This window comes from Gorilla gorilla, chromosome 3 (assembly GCF_029281585.2).
Source record: "Gorilla gorilla gorilla isolate KB3781 chromosome 3, NHGRI_mGorGor1-v2.1_pri, whole genome shotgun sequence".
Classification (NCBI taxonomy): Eukaryota; Metazoa; Chordata; class Mammalia; order Primates; family Hominidae; genus Gorilla; species Gorilla gorilla.
In genome coordinates, this window is record NC_073227.2 from 206,250,373 (window position 1) to 206,265,154 (window position 14,782).

At 40.6% G+C, this 14,782-nt stretch overlaps 1 protein-coding gene across 5 annotated transcripts in view; it reads left to right on the forward strand.

The window, feature by feature from the left end:
* Positions 1-14,782, forward strand: part of SNX25 (sorting nexin 25) — a 153,691-nt gene that overhangs the window by 60,462 nt on the left and 78,447 nt on the right. The gene's annotated exons all lie outside the window — the stretch shown is intronic.

A 14,782-nucleotide genomic window follows, 5' to 3' on the forward strand; every position in this document is an offset into this window, starting at 1 on the left:
TACTTAACTACTAAATACCTTACTGTTGACCAAAGCCTTACAAATAACATAAACAGTTGATTAGCACATATCTTGTGTGTTATATGTATTATATACTGTATTCTTACAATAAAGTAAGCTGGAGAAAAGAAAATATTACGAAAATCAGAAAGAGAAAATATATTTACTATGCAGTAAGTGGAAGTAGATCATCATAAAGGTCTTCATCCTCATCTCTTCACATGGAAGTATGCTGAGGAGGAAGAGAATAAGGAGGGGTTTGTCTTGCTGTCTCAGGTGGCAGAGGCAGAACAAAATCCTGTGTAAGTGGACTCATGCAGTTCAAACCTATGTTTTTCAAGAGTCAGCTGTAATGAGGCTATAATAGATTGAAAGCTCTTCATACGTCAGGAGTACCTGCTTAGCTGCTCAGACGACTACCTTAGAAAAGCATTGGAAGGACATCAGAAGGAGAAGGTGTGTTTTTAAGTTACAGAGTAGAACATTGTGTTGGTTTTTGTTTGTCTTGGACAGTACAGAGGCTTGGGTTTGGGAATAAGAGGTTCTAGATTAATTATTTTGAGAAAACACATTTGAAAATACCATAGGAGTATCTTTTATAGGGGAGCGCAGTGTCCCTTGTTATACCTGAGATATTTTAGGGGGTGTGTATTTTTAATAGTATATACACATTTAATATGATTATATAGTATTATCTAGTTTGTAAATTTTCTAGGCTTCTGTTTCTCTACCCTTCTTTTTAATGTTCCCAAATGATAATACATGGGAAAGAAAGAAAACTCTTATATGTTCATTGTGCTTTTCATTAATAATTTTGGTAAATCCCTGATGGAAAAGTAAAATATTGGTTGAAATTGGGTGTTTGAATTAGTTGAGGTTTTTAAACTTGTGACATTTGCTTTTGAACTAGGGTTAACATTAAGATGACTCATGCTGTTTAATTTTCTGATTCGAATAAAGCACCATCTAAGGAGGCATAGACGTAGATGGCACTGTGTTCTTATACATGGTGTCATATGTAAATCTAGGTGTCACAAATACATAATGACAGCTTCAATTTACAAATACATACCTCAAATACATAATGACGGGTTCAGTTTACAAATATATACTCAAATATATAATGATGAGTTCAATGTAAATGGATTTGTTTACAAGTAATTTAATTTTGGGTATAATATGTATCTGATATAATATCTGGAGGTTTAATGTTTCTCTTGCCATGCGTAATTTTGAATAGACTACATGATATTCTTTATAGATTTGTTTTTATTTCTGTCTGAGTCTAGACATTTCTTTTTCGTAAGTGTGATGCTTGAGCTAGAACCCAAGAGCCAGTATTCCAGGTTTATTATGTGAGGCTTACAGGTTACATCCATTCAAGTCATCTTTATCATAATGTCCTTTGATTCCTTTTAAAGCATCATTCTATAAAAGTGAAAGAGCTCAGTGGTAGAACACCCTTGTTGCCTCTCCTCTCCCTAAAACTGTACGTACACACACACAGACACACACACACCCCAAACTCTAGTTGTAGGGATGCTATTCAAACCTATACTCGAATACTCATCTACCTGGTGCTTTCGTGCCTGCTGTTCCTGGATTTGCTGTGCATGGTGTGACGAGGTGACATAATGACTATGCCCCACAACATTATAAATTCTTCCTCAGACATTGTTTATGAACAGATAACTCATGTTGATAATGTGTGGCTTCATTGAATTCTTGAGCATTTTTCTTTGACCAAATAGTCTTTCCACAGTAAAGGCAGGTGTGGACTATTTGGTAACCCCAAGCGAGTTTAAGATAACAATCTAGAGTCAATAGTGGCAGATTAAGAGAAGCAGTATTCCTTGTTCTTACAGACTTGTGGATGAGTGTTCTATTTTATGTGCCAAACTGAAGATTCCAGCACTGCACATAGGGACGTATTTAATAGTTAATGGAGGAAACAGAAAGGCACCAGAGTTTTTTTTTTTTTTTTTTTTTTTTTAAGGAGACAAGGTCCTGCGGTGTTGCCCACGCTGGAAACAAACTCTTAGGCTCAAACAGTCCTCCTCCCTCAGCCTTCCAAGTAGCTGGGACTACAGGCGAGCTCCTGATTTTTTAAAAATCAGAACTAGTTATTTTGGATGATCTACCACTGGTTCTCTAGCACCATCTGTTATTTTGTATCTTAACACAGTTCCTGTATTGTAAGATGAATGAATCTTGATAAGAATTAATGGTTTATCTTCTTCAAAATGTACCAGCCAAAGATTCAGAACTATTTAAATACTATATACAGTTCTTCATCTGGTAGATAAAGAAGTAGCTCAAAAAAAAAAAAAAAATCCCAGCACTTTGGGAGGCTGAGGAGGGCAGATTGCTTGAGCCTGGCAGTTCAAGACCAGCCTGGGGAACATGGTGAAACCCCGTCTCTACAATAAAAAACAATAAAACTATGGTGTACACTGCCCCAGGATGATTGAACAGCTTACTTTTATTGCAGTAGGCACATCATGGATTGCCTTAACTTGATTGACCAAAGATTACACCGAAGTTCTGATTTTATGTTTTTCCTTTCCCTTCTACTATGTGATGAAACAAAAATAGTGTGAGCCCTTAATCTTTCTCAAAGATCACTTCCTCTTGATGTCATAAATAGGGCAGGATTAAAGGGATAGCACCTGGGTGCCCTGGGAAGCAGGCCCTTTGGTCTTGAGCACTGAGGGACTTAAGAGGCAGTAGAAGTGCTAAACTGAGGAATGCCTTTTAAAAAATGAGATATAATTCACATACCATAGAATTCACCACATTTAAGTGTACAATTCCGTGGTTTTAGTGTATTCAGAGACTCTGTGACTGTCACTACTATGTAATTTCAGAATATTTTCATCACCCTAAAAAGAAACCCTGTGCCCACTAGCAGTCACTCCCCATTCCTTCCCTCCCTCCAGCCCTTGGTAACCACCAGTCTGCTTTCTGTCTCTATGGATTTGCCTAGTCTGGACATTTCATATAAATGGAATCGTGTAGTATGTGGCCTTTTGTGTCTGGTTGCTTTCACTCATTATGTTTCCAAGGTTCATTCGCATTGTATAATGTATCAGTGCTCCATTCCTTTTTTTGGCTGAATAATATTCCATGGTATGAATATAGCACATTTCATCCTTTCACCAGTCCATGGGCAAGTTGGATTGTCAGCCATTTAAAGGATGCCTTTTGAGTGACCGTTGAGCATCTCCAGTGATGTTGTCAGTGACTGTTGACAAGTGAAAGTAAAATAAAATGTTGCAGTTCCTAACCTCTTCCTAGTATGGCCTCCTGCCACCGCGTACCCACCGCTGCCAAGGAGTGATGGGACACAGGCACCAGGAAGGTGCATTCCTTTTGTGCAGTATTCCTGTTCTGTATGTTGTATATTCCTCTGTCTTGCTTCTTACTACTAGGCTTTGTGTTTCCAGCAGAGTTTGCAGAGTCAGTGGGAAGGGCACTTGGAGGTATTTGGATTAGATAATCGAGCTTGACAGGTGACTAGTCTATTAGAGGCAAAAGGGATACATTCTCAGATTTAATTAGGTTGGATCCTTTTATAAGCGATCTCAGCTCACTGCAACCTCTGCCTCCGGGTTTAAGCGATCCTCCCACCTCAGTCTCCCAAGTAGCTGGGACTACAGGCACACGCCACCACGCCTAATTTTTGCCATGTTGGCCAGGCTGGTCTTGAACTCCTGGCCTCAAGTGATCCACTCGCCTTGGTCTCCCAAAGTGCTGGAATTACAGGTATGAGCCACCGTGCCCGGCCTGGAACTGTTTTCTTAATTCATAGACTGAGCTATTCTGTTGTTTTTCTGGTACAATTATAGTACTCTGCTATCTGACTTTATTGGTGTTTTACGTTACTATCTTCAAATTGCTCTCAGTACAATTTTGGGATAGGCTGCCTAAGGCGGGTAATGTGTTTTATTTAGACTAAGCAGTTGATGTACCTATCCACTTTTATTTTTTACATATTTGAGAGATGCGTATTTTCTAGAGGAAGTAAAGTCATTCAACTCTGTTAGGGTGGAATGCGCTGAAAACAAACACAAAAAACCTTGAAGGTGATATTTGTAGTTCTGGAATAGTTTGGTTATTTTCTGAATCAGCATGAAGTGCTTTCACAGTAGAACTAGAAATGCATCCTTCAAATATACTAAATTAGTGGTTTTAACCTAGGCTGTATGTCAGAACCACTGAGACCGTTTAAAAAAGTAAGTTGTATATCCCACTAGCTTTTGTAGCTTTTCCTTTGTCTTCTTTTCTGGATGCAGGATGTTGAAGTGAAGATGTGGTGGCTGTACTGGTGTGATATTTTGAATTTTCCATGGTTTTCTGGTAGGAGCAGTGACTGACTCTGCTAATAGCACAAGAGCCAAAAATGTGAATGCCACCTTGGTTCCGGATATTAAAGGGCACCTGGATGGGTTTCCCACAGTTGGTGTAGGTGGTGAGGGATGCCACAATCAAGAAAGGCAAACCAGAGCTCAGAATGAAGGTGCATCCGTTAGTGAAACTCACAATTGCCATTAAACTAGAGAATAGACTGAGTGTTCCCTTGTTTTCAAGATAAAGTGGGGTCAAAGCAAACATTACAGTAGAAATGAAAGGTTTGCCCTTTCAGAACCTCTTATAAATGCGCGGGCGGCTTGTGGCCCAGGAAAGCATCCATTGCTGCCTGCATTGTGTAATCCTGCAGTGCATTTGTAAACTGTGTGCTAATGAAAATGGTTTGCTCTTCCACAAATAGGTGCCTCGGCTTCACCCCTAGGAATTTTTATGTAATTGGTCTGGAGGGGAATCCGGGCATCAGGATTTTTAAAAAGCTCCCGTGGTGATCGTAATGTGCAACTAATATTGAGATTCTCTTGTAAATGGAGTATTCTTCCACCTGCTTCCCATCTGAAGTCTTGACTAGACATCCTGTTGTATAATTCATTGCACGCTAATTATTTGAAAACTGGTTGTACTATTTGAGATATATGGAAACTCTGTTGAGGAGAATATTGACTGATCGGGATACCTCATTCTTTTACCACGTTTATTGCAATGAACAAAGGGTGTTTTCTCACTGACCATCCTGAGAGACATTTTTAACCTAAGGTTTCTCAACCTTGGTAAAATTGACACTTGGGGCTAGATAATTCTTTATTGTGGGAGCTTGTTCTGTTTATTGTAGAATTTTTAGCAGTGTGCCTTGCCCCTACCCACTGAATGCCAGTGGTATTCTGCTGTACCCCTACAGCTGCGACAAACAAAATGCTTCCGGACATTGCCAAGTGTCTTAGGGGGAAAAGCTGCACCTGGTGAGAGCCACTGGCTTAAACTCATGAATAGATTGGAGGTACTTAAAGTAGTTAGGATCCAGTTCAGCTGAAGGTTACCAAAAACCTCCCAAATAATGATGGCATCCAAAGTATAGCAGTTTTTTCCCCAGATTGATTGAGATGCACGTGACCAATAAAAATTCTGTATATTTAAGGTGTACGGTGTCATTTATTTATTTAGAGACAGGGTCTCACTCTGTCACCCAGGCTGGAGTGCAGTGGTGCAATCACAGCTCACTGCAGCCTTGAACTTCTGGGCTCAAGGGATCCTCCCTCCTGCCTCAGCCTCCCAAAGTGCTGGGATTCCAGGGGTCAGCCACCATGCCTGGCTGATATTTGATGTATGTACACATTGTGGAGTGATTACCACAAGCAAGCTAATTAACATATCAATTACCTCACATAGTTACCATTTTTTGTGTGTGGTGAGAACACCTAAGATCAACTCTTAGCAAATTTCGAGTGCATCATACCCAGTATTACCAACTATAGTCACCATGCTGTGTGTTAGCTCTCCAGAAGTTACTCACCTTTGTACGCTTTAACCAGCATCTTCCAATCTCCCTCCCGCCTTCAGCCCCTGGTAACTACCATTCTACTCTCTGCCTTTAGGAGTTGGACTGTTTTAGATTCCACATGTACGTGAGATGATGCAGTGTTTGGCTTATTTTATTTAGCACAGTGTCCTCCAGGTTCATCCACATTGTTGCCAATGGCAGGATTTCCTTCTTTGTTAAGCCTGAATAGTAAAGCAGGCAGTCCAGGACTTGTGGTGTGGGGGCTCCATCCTTCTCAAGGACCCAGACTCCTTCCAGCTCACTGCTGTGCCATCCTGAGAGTATAGTCCAGAGTCTTCGTGGTCCAGGGTGGATTCTAGAATTTCACCCATCATATCCTAATTCCAGCAAGCAGGTTGAAGGCAAGGAAAAAAGATGACAAAGGTTATACACGGGCTTTTTTTTTTTTTTTTTGAGATGGAGTCTCGCTCTGTCTGTCACCCAGGCTGGAATGCAGTGGCGCAATCTCCGCTCACTGCAACCTCCACCTCCCGGGTTCAAACGATTCTTCTGCCTCAGCCTCCTGAGTAGCTGGGAGGTGCTAGCTGATGGTATTATTTGTCCTCTGTGCAAAGGTTTAGTGCCAGCCGAGACTCACAAACAGTAAAGGGTTATCTCCACACTTGAAGGAAACCCCCAAAAGTTAGAGCCCTGTGTCACTGCTGTTTTCTGCCCACCTGGCTAGCAAGTCACCCAGCCTTAAATATGGGATTTGAAATCAGGCCGACCTCAGTTCAAATCTCAGCTCTGTTGTCTATTATCTATGTAGCTCCTGAGTAGCTACAGGTGCGCCCCACCACGCCCGGCTAATTTTTGTATTTTTAGTAGAGACAGGATTTCACCATATTGGCCAGGCTGGTCTCGAGCTCCTGACCTTGTGATCCACCCGCTTCTGCCTCTCAAAGTGCTGGGATTACAGGCGTGAGCCACCGTGCCCAGCCAACACTGGCTGTCTTTTAAGGACCTTTCTGGAAACTACTGCATGGTATTTCTGCTTTTATTTTATTGGTCAGAACATTTGAGATATAATGGGTAATTTTATTCTGGGCAGCAAGTAGTGACATAGATTTGATTGTTTCTGTAACATGTAATTTCTGTAGGCTCTGGGAACTAGGAAATGAATATATGAATGAATAAATGAATATATGGTAACATTTTTATTTATTTTAGGAAGATAAAAATATAGATTAAGAAAGGTATAAATACCATTTATACTTAATATATTTCCAAATTACATATATAATAATTTTTATAATTATATACATATTATATATGTCTATTTTTATAATTTTATATTTATATAGGGGAGAGGGAGACAGGTGTGCATGTGTATTTCGTAAGTTCAGGACACCTCACCCTGGGCTGCTCCAGTCCAGAACCTCCTACCTGATGTGACTCAAACAGTGTTGTAGGTGCATGGAGATGGTTTCCTCAACCCTTGGGGTGGCCCTGTGATGGCTGATTACCTCAGTGTTCTGTTCAAATATCATTTTCTACATGTGCTATGAATGGAAAAAGATTGGGAAGCATGCCTTAGTCTTTCTGTGGAATCAACTGCCTTCTGCAACACAAAAAATATGGGAAAACAGTTTTAAAAGCCCTTTTGTGGAAAGAGCCTCTTACAACTCTAAGACCTAATTTAAAATACTTCCCCTATTTTACTCCTGACACTCCGTGCTTAATGCCATTGGACATACCTCATGAAAATATAGTGCAAAACCTTGTACTTAGTAGTACTCAGAGACATAAACACTAAAATGAGATATTTTTTCTTTGCTCATAATACTAGCGAAGGTTAAAAATTTGTTAACTAGCATTGGCAAGGGTGTAGGAAAAGAGAACCTTGTGTTCTATTGGGAGGAGTATAAATTATTACCTTTTTGTGACACAATTTTATAGTGTGGAAATGGGCATTCTTTTTGATGTACTTATGAAATAATCGTGTGGAAATAATGTGTGGAAACTTAGGAAATAATCATGTGTGGACAGATTTCTCCAAGAATGTTGCTTGCAGTTTTTTGTTTTTGTTGTTTTGTTGTTTTTCGTTTGTTTGTTTCTCTGCTTTGTTTTGTGTTTTTAAGGCAGGGTCTTGCTCTGTCACCCAGGCTGGAGTGCAGTGGCGCGATCACAGCTTACTGCAGCCTTGACCTCCCATGCTCCGTCAATCCTCCCACCTCAGCCTCAGCCCAGTCCCAAGTGCTGGAACTACAGGAACATGCCAACCATGCTGGGATAATTTTTGTATTTTCTGTAGAGATGAGGTCTCATTATGTTGCCCAGGCTGGTCTCAAACATCTGGCCTCAAACTATCCACCAGCCTTGGCCTCCCAAAGTATTGGAATTACAGACGTGAGCCACCGTGCCAGGCTGCAGTTTTATTTAAGTAGAGAAAAGCTTATAATAACCAAAATGCCTAACAAAAAGGGTTTGGTTAAAAAGATTTTTGGTGTATCTATACAATGGAATACCATATATTGGTAATGGTGTAGCATTAGAATATTTAATTGTGCTGGAAAATATTAATTATAAATTAATTTAAAAGGCTCTAAGGCAATATGTATAGCATAAACCCAGTTTTATAAAACAAAAAATTTATGTTTGCATAGAAAAAGGTTATAAAGATAGTCCAAATGTTAATAGTGGTTAACTTTGAATGTTGTGCTTTGTATATTTTCTCATTTTCTTCAATGAACATATGCTACTTTAGAGAAAGTAAAAACTGGTGCAGACTGAGAAAGTAAAATCTGCCCAGCCATTTATCAGGCTGGTATAACAGACACTAAAGCCACCTACAAAGTAAACAGGAAACAATATTTCTCCTAAGTACCTGCCATGGCAGTAAAATGTCATAATGATACCCTTCTTTGTGCTTTCGTGTTCACTGAGAAACTTTGTTTTCAAAAATCTTAAACTGCGAGTTCCTGTTTGGAATTATGTCAGTAAGAATGACAGATTCCACTTTTGCCTGGATGATCTAAGTCAGCTTGACACAAAGAAGCAGCTTTGATTTGCGACCCAGATGCAGAGCCGCAGTTATGGGGTTTCTGGACTCAGTATATCTATCTTGCAGCTTTCAGGAAACGAGACCCTGGATCCACCCAACATTGACCCCTTTACACAGCTCTGCCTTGGGCCTATCAAAATGCTGCTTCATTTAAATTTCACCTTCACTCCACTGTTCCCTAGAATCCCATAGTAATGTTACCTCTTCCCTCGTTTGGAGAGACGCCCCACAGCTTCCACTGCTACACTGTCTCTTGCTCTTTATGTGGGTCAGTTGACCTGATTTTGTTGCACTAGAGTGATCCTGGTGGTCTCAGGTTGATTGGGCTAAAATGCTCTGTAATCAGGAAAAAATAAGGCTGCTTCAAATTTATACATATTTAACAAACATGTATACATACCATTTCCCTAGATAGTACATATCTAAAGACTCAGTAACTGTGTTAAGGAAGAATAATAATGAACATTTATTGAACTCTCACTGCGGGGCAGACTGTGTTTTAAGATTTTTAAGGGTATTATCTAATTTAATGTGTATAACAACGATATAAAGAAAAATTACTGTTATTACTCTTTTCTATAAATGACGATGCTTTAGTTTTAGAAAGCTTAAATCATTTTCCCAGGATGACATAGTGTGTGTTAGAAACAGGATTTGAACACAGGCCATCCACTGTGAGAGCTCACATTCTTTACTACTCTGATACACTTTCTCATTTATCCAGCAGTCCCTTTTAGTAGTGCGATGGATGGGAAAAAACTTCAGCTTAGCTGGCTAAAAGCATCATGGCTTTATTTCTTCACAAATTCTATAACTGAAGTCCCTCTAACAAAAACATTCCTAGCCTGTGGCAACTCTGAAAACATTCTTATAAAATTCTCTAAGCTGGGTGCGGTGGTTCATACCTGAAATCCCAGCACTTTGGGAGGCTGAGGCGGGCAGATCACTTGAGGTCAGGAGTTCAAGACCAGCCTGGACAACATGGTGAAACACCATCTCTACGAAAAATACAAAAATTAGCCGGGTATGGTCATGCGCACCTGTAATCCCAGCTCTTCCAGAGGCTGAGACATGAGAATCGCTTGAACCTGGGAGGTGGAAGTTGCAGTGAGTTGAGATTGCACCACTGCACTCCAGGCTGGGCAACAGAGCGAGACTCCATCTCAAAATAAATCAAAATAAAAATTCTTTGGTTTTTCGTAAGCACTCGTAATGTGTATGGTATTCTCTATAATCTTGCTAATTTTTATAAAACATTGTTTTAAACCGTTTATCACATTGCATACCTGAGACTAAGGTTTGGCCAGCCTTTGACTCTGCCATGAAATTACAGCATGTGCATGTCCAGACAGGCTGGAGTGCAATGGCGCAATCTCAGCTCACTGCAACCTCCACCTCCCGGGTTCAAGCGATTCCCCTGCCTCAGCCTCCCGAGTAGCTGGGATTGCAGGCGCCTGCCACCATGCCCGGCTTATTTTTATTTATTTATTTAGTATTTTTAGTAAAGACAGAGTTTCACCATGTTGGCCAGGCTGGTCTTGAACTCCTGACCTCAAGTGATCTACCCGCCTCGGCCTCCCAAAGTGCTGGGATTACAGGCATGAGCCACCCTGCCTGGCCTCAAATCTGTAACTATCTAAGGTGATGACTTTGAAGTGCTGTGTAGCATTTCAGTGAGTTTGAGATCGTTGGGACGTGTTCAGAAACACAAACTTGCTCTTTTTATTTAGCCACTTGTGAAATACCAAAGAGAGATGTGGTGGCCACTCTGAGGAGCAGATGGCAGTTATCTTTGTGTGGCTTTTCCTTGTCACAGGGACAAAGGATACTGTAGGTAGGATCTTGCCAGAGTTGGAAAACAGCTGGATTCTTGTTATGCCCCTCCTCCCTAATACTTGACTTTACATTATCATTTTGCAAAACATATACCAACAATCTGTGCACTTTTGATCAAGGGAAAGTGTACAAATATCAGCCCTCCTGTTTCTTGAACCGAACTCAGCACTTGCAAAGTCATATCCTCCTCTGGAGAAAGAAAGCCGAGTGAGTGCCAGGTGACTCTGGAAGCCCGTGTCCCCGTGTCCTCACGGATAGCCAGCATTTGGATATGTTTGGATGTATATATTATATAGTTTTGTTGAGGAAAAAAAACAAGAATGAAAAAGTCAATCATTTCCTCTTGGTATCCTGTAACAGTGAATTAAACAAATTCAGTAATCATCTTCCGATGCCCACTATGTGCAAAGTGCTGTGTGCAGAAGGTCTGGTGAGTACTAAGATGAACTGGTTACACTCCTTGGATTCCACCCCCTGCCATCAAGTGTTTGCAGTCCAGCACAGGAGACCCGTGTGTCTGTAAGTAGCTAAGTAGGAAGCAAGATCCTGAGTGTGGAAGTGGAGTGTAAAGCACCAAGGAAGTGGGTAGGAGCAAATATTTTATTCTACAGCAGAGAACTCTTAAGAAAGCTTCAGAGAGGAATGGCCATGAATGGAGTGTTTAATAAGAGTTAACAGGATTTCAGCAGATAAGGGGAAGTGATGGTGTGCAGGAAGAAACAGGAGTACTGTTAAGGAGAAGGAGAAATATTACTGAGAAGGGAGTCAGGAAAGACCTGGAGTGTGTTCATGGTATCACGTATGGTCTGGTTTGGCAGAAACAGTATGCAGGAGGGATATAGAAGGCAGTAAAGCTGGAAAGATGATCTGGCACTGGCCATACTTACATACTTAGAAAAACCCTAGAGAAGATAAGTATTAACCTATATTGTATTTTAGAGTAGCAGGAAAATGCTTAGAGCATGAGCTTTGGAAGACAGGCAGCCCTAGATTGTCATTCTGTCTCTAGGACTTAAAAGCAATGAGACCTTGTATAGAGCTCATAATCATCTGAATTCTAATTTCCTTCTCTGTAATGTGGACATAATTATAGTACCTTATTATGAGGATTAAGTGAGATAATGTAAATTAAAATATCTAAACAGGTACCCAGTACAATCTATGAATGTTTGCTGGTATTACATTATAATTTTATAGTTTCATTAAAAAAATCTTTAACTCTTTAGTCAGATGGTGTGTATTTTCTTTGGTACCCTTGATGACTCATTTGTGCCAAAGCATGAATCACAAAGAATATCAAAAGAATAAATTGTTCAGAATATTATTTGTACCTGTTAAGTGTTAGAAATGTTGACTCTTGTTAATTTAGCTCATTAATATCTATTGAGTGCCTACCATATGTTTAGTGCCAAGCTAGGTACTATAGGAGAATATAAGACAGAACGCCTGTATTTAAGAGACTCTTGATCTAGTTGGGGTGAAAAAAGTAGCATATCTTTATTATACACAAAACTATGGTTTTGTAGTTTTCAGTCTACATTCTTAGGCTCAAAAATGTGTCAGCATTCTTTGAAGGTGTATTAGGCCTTGAAATGACCGGGCACGCCATTTTCTTTGTTCACAGCATTCTTTGTGGAAGTGCGACTCTTTAAAACAGCAGTATGAAAGAGTAAATAGATACCACTATAGAGCAGAAGTCATTCAGGATTTCAGAGAAGACAGATACTGGTGTGCATTATAGGGATGGGGAAGACTTGAGGGAAGAAGTAATATATGTAAGATCTAGGTAGGTGGACAAGTAGGAAGACTGCCTTCCAGCAGGAAACAAAACATGAGACTGTAGTTTTGAGAGGGCAATATAGAAACCAGCCTGGCTTAATTAGGTTCACATTCATAGGGAGAAAAGAAACGAAGTTGTTGGATAATAGAGCCGGTGCCAAGTTGTGAAGGGAATGCAGGCAGGAATGTGGGGTTATTCATTTGGGGAGGTGCAGGACGTATTGAACAAGGGAGAGATGAGGTGAGTGGTCCCGTAGGAGGGTGTATTGACAGGTGCTCAGGATGGTTTGGATGGGAGACAGGATTGAAGTCAGGGAGACAGACCATTTAGCCATTGCAGTGACCCACTCAGGAAAGAAGGCAGCCTGAAACAGTGGTAGCTGAAGGTAGTGTAAGCAAGAAGCTTATTTAGAGGCATTCAAAGGACCATCCGTGGGGCTTTGAAACTGATGTTTATTAGTAGTATATATACCTAAGATGATTTTGAGAAGGATGATGGTACTAGTAGAGAAATGAAAAGGTAAGGAAACCTTACTATGGAAGAAAGAAGGTTAGTTTAGCTTGAATAGGCTTAGATACATAGGTACATAGATAAAACAGCTTAGAAAAAGTTAAAAATGACTCATAAGTCTACCATTTTAACACAACTGCCGTTCATTTCATCTCTATTTTGCCTTGTAGACCTGGCTCATATATACACATAGATACATATCTGCAATCATAAATGTATGTGCCATTTTTCATTTTAAAAATTAGTCTGTCATAAACATCTATTTTCATGTAATCTTTATTATAAATATTACTGGCTGGATGCTTTCTGTTTAATCTGGTATGTCCTGAAAGCAAGGACCATACTGGTGGTGTTCATTTCTGTGTGTTTAGAACGTAAGAAAAGATTAAGAAATGTTTGTTTAATGAAAGCATTATTGGCCATACTCATTATTGACCATGAGTATTTTCATGCGTTTCTTTGTAGAATTTGCTACAACAAACATGTATGTGATAGTTTGGGCTTTGGGTTTTCATTTTGATTTTTTTCTTTTGTTAAACTGTTACCTTATGATAAATACTTGAGATTGGAATTGCTGTGTGGAAGCACGTCAAGTCTTCCTCAGAAAGCTCTCTATCAGTTGGAGTGGCATTTGGCCACAAGACAACTTGACATACAGCAACTTAAATAAGGCAGGTGTTTATTTTCCCCATGTCACCACATGTGCTGAGATTGGAAGTTAGGGGCTGTTTTGATGGTTCATGATGTCATTGGAACCCTGAACTCCTCCTGTCTTCTTACTGCATCATCCTTAGCTTGTAGTTTTGTTTTTGTGTTTTTGAGACAGGGTCTTGCTCTGTTGCCCAGGCTGGAGTGCAGTAACACGGTCATAGCTCACTGCAACCTCAACCACCCAGGCTCAAGTGATCCTCCTGCCTCAGGCTCCCAAGTAGCTGGTACTGCAGGTGTGCGCCACCATGCCCAGCTAATTTTTTTTTTTTATTTTCAGTAGAGACAGGGTCTCCCTTTGTTTCCCAGGCTAGTCTCAAACTCCTGGGCTCAAGCAATCCTCCCACCTCAGCCTCCCTGAGTATTGGGATTATAGGCATGAGCCACCACACCTGGCCTTTTTCTGTTTTGGGGTTTGTTTTGTTTTGCTTTGTGTTTTTTAAAGAAACAGGGTCTTGCTCTGTCATCCAGGCTGGAGTGCAGTGGCACAATCGTAGCTCACTGAGACTTTGAACTCCTGGGTTCAATTGATCCTTCTGCCTCAGCCTCCAGAGTAGCTAGGACTACCGGCATGCATCACCACTCCCAGCCAACTTTTTAATTTTTTGTAGAGATGAGATCTCACTATACTGCTTAGGCTCTTGAACTCCTGGCCTCAAAGCAATCCTTCTGCCTCGGCCTCCTAAAATGTTGGGATTACAAGTGTGAGCCACTGTGCCCAGCCTGGCCTGTGGCTTTTACCCTCATGATTGTAAGGTACTGCTGTGCCTTTATCCAATTGCATCCTTGTTTTACACAGAAAAATGAGGGAAGGGTGAGGACTAAAGTTGGAAAGGGCTTTTCTGTGGAGGCTGCTTTTAGCCTGCTTTCCTGGAATCCCTACCCGGTGACTCCTGCCTGTCTCCAAGGCTAGAATGGTATCACCTGGCCATCTCTGACTGCTGGGGAGAAAGCTAGTCTTTTTAGCTGGGTATGTCACTTTCCCTGATAAAACTGTAGGTCACTTAACAAGGAAGGAAGGGAGACTGGACGTTGGGCA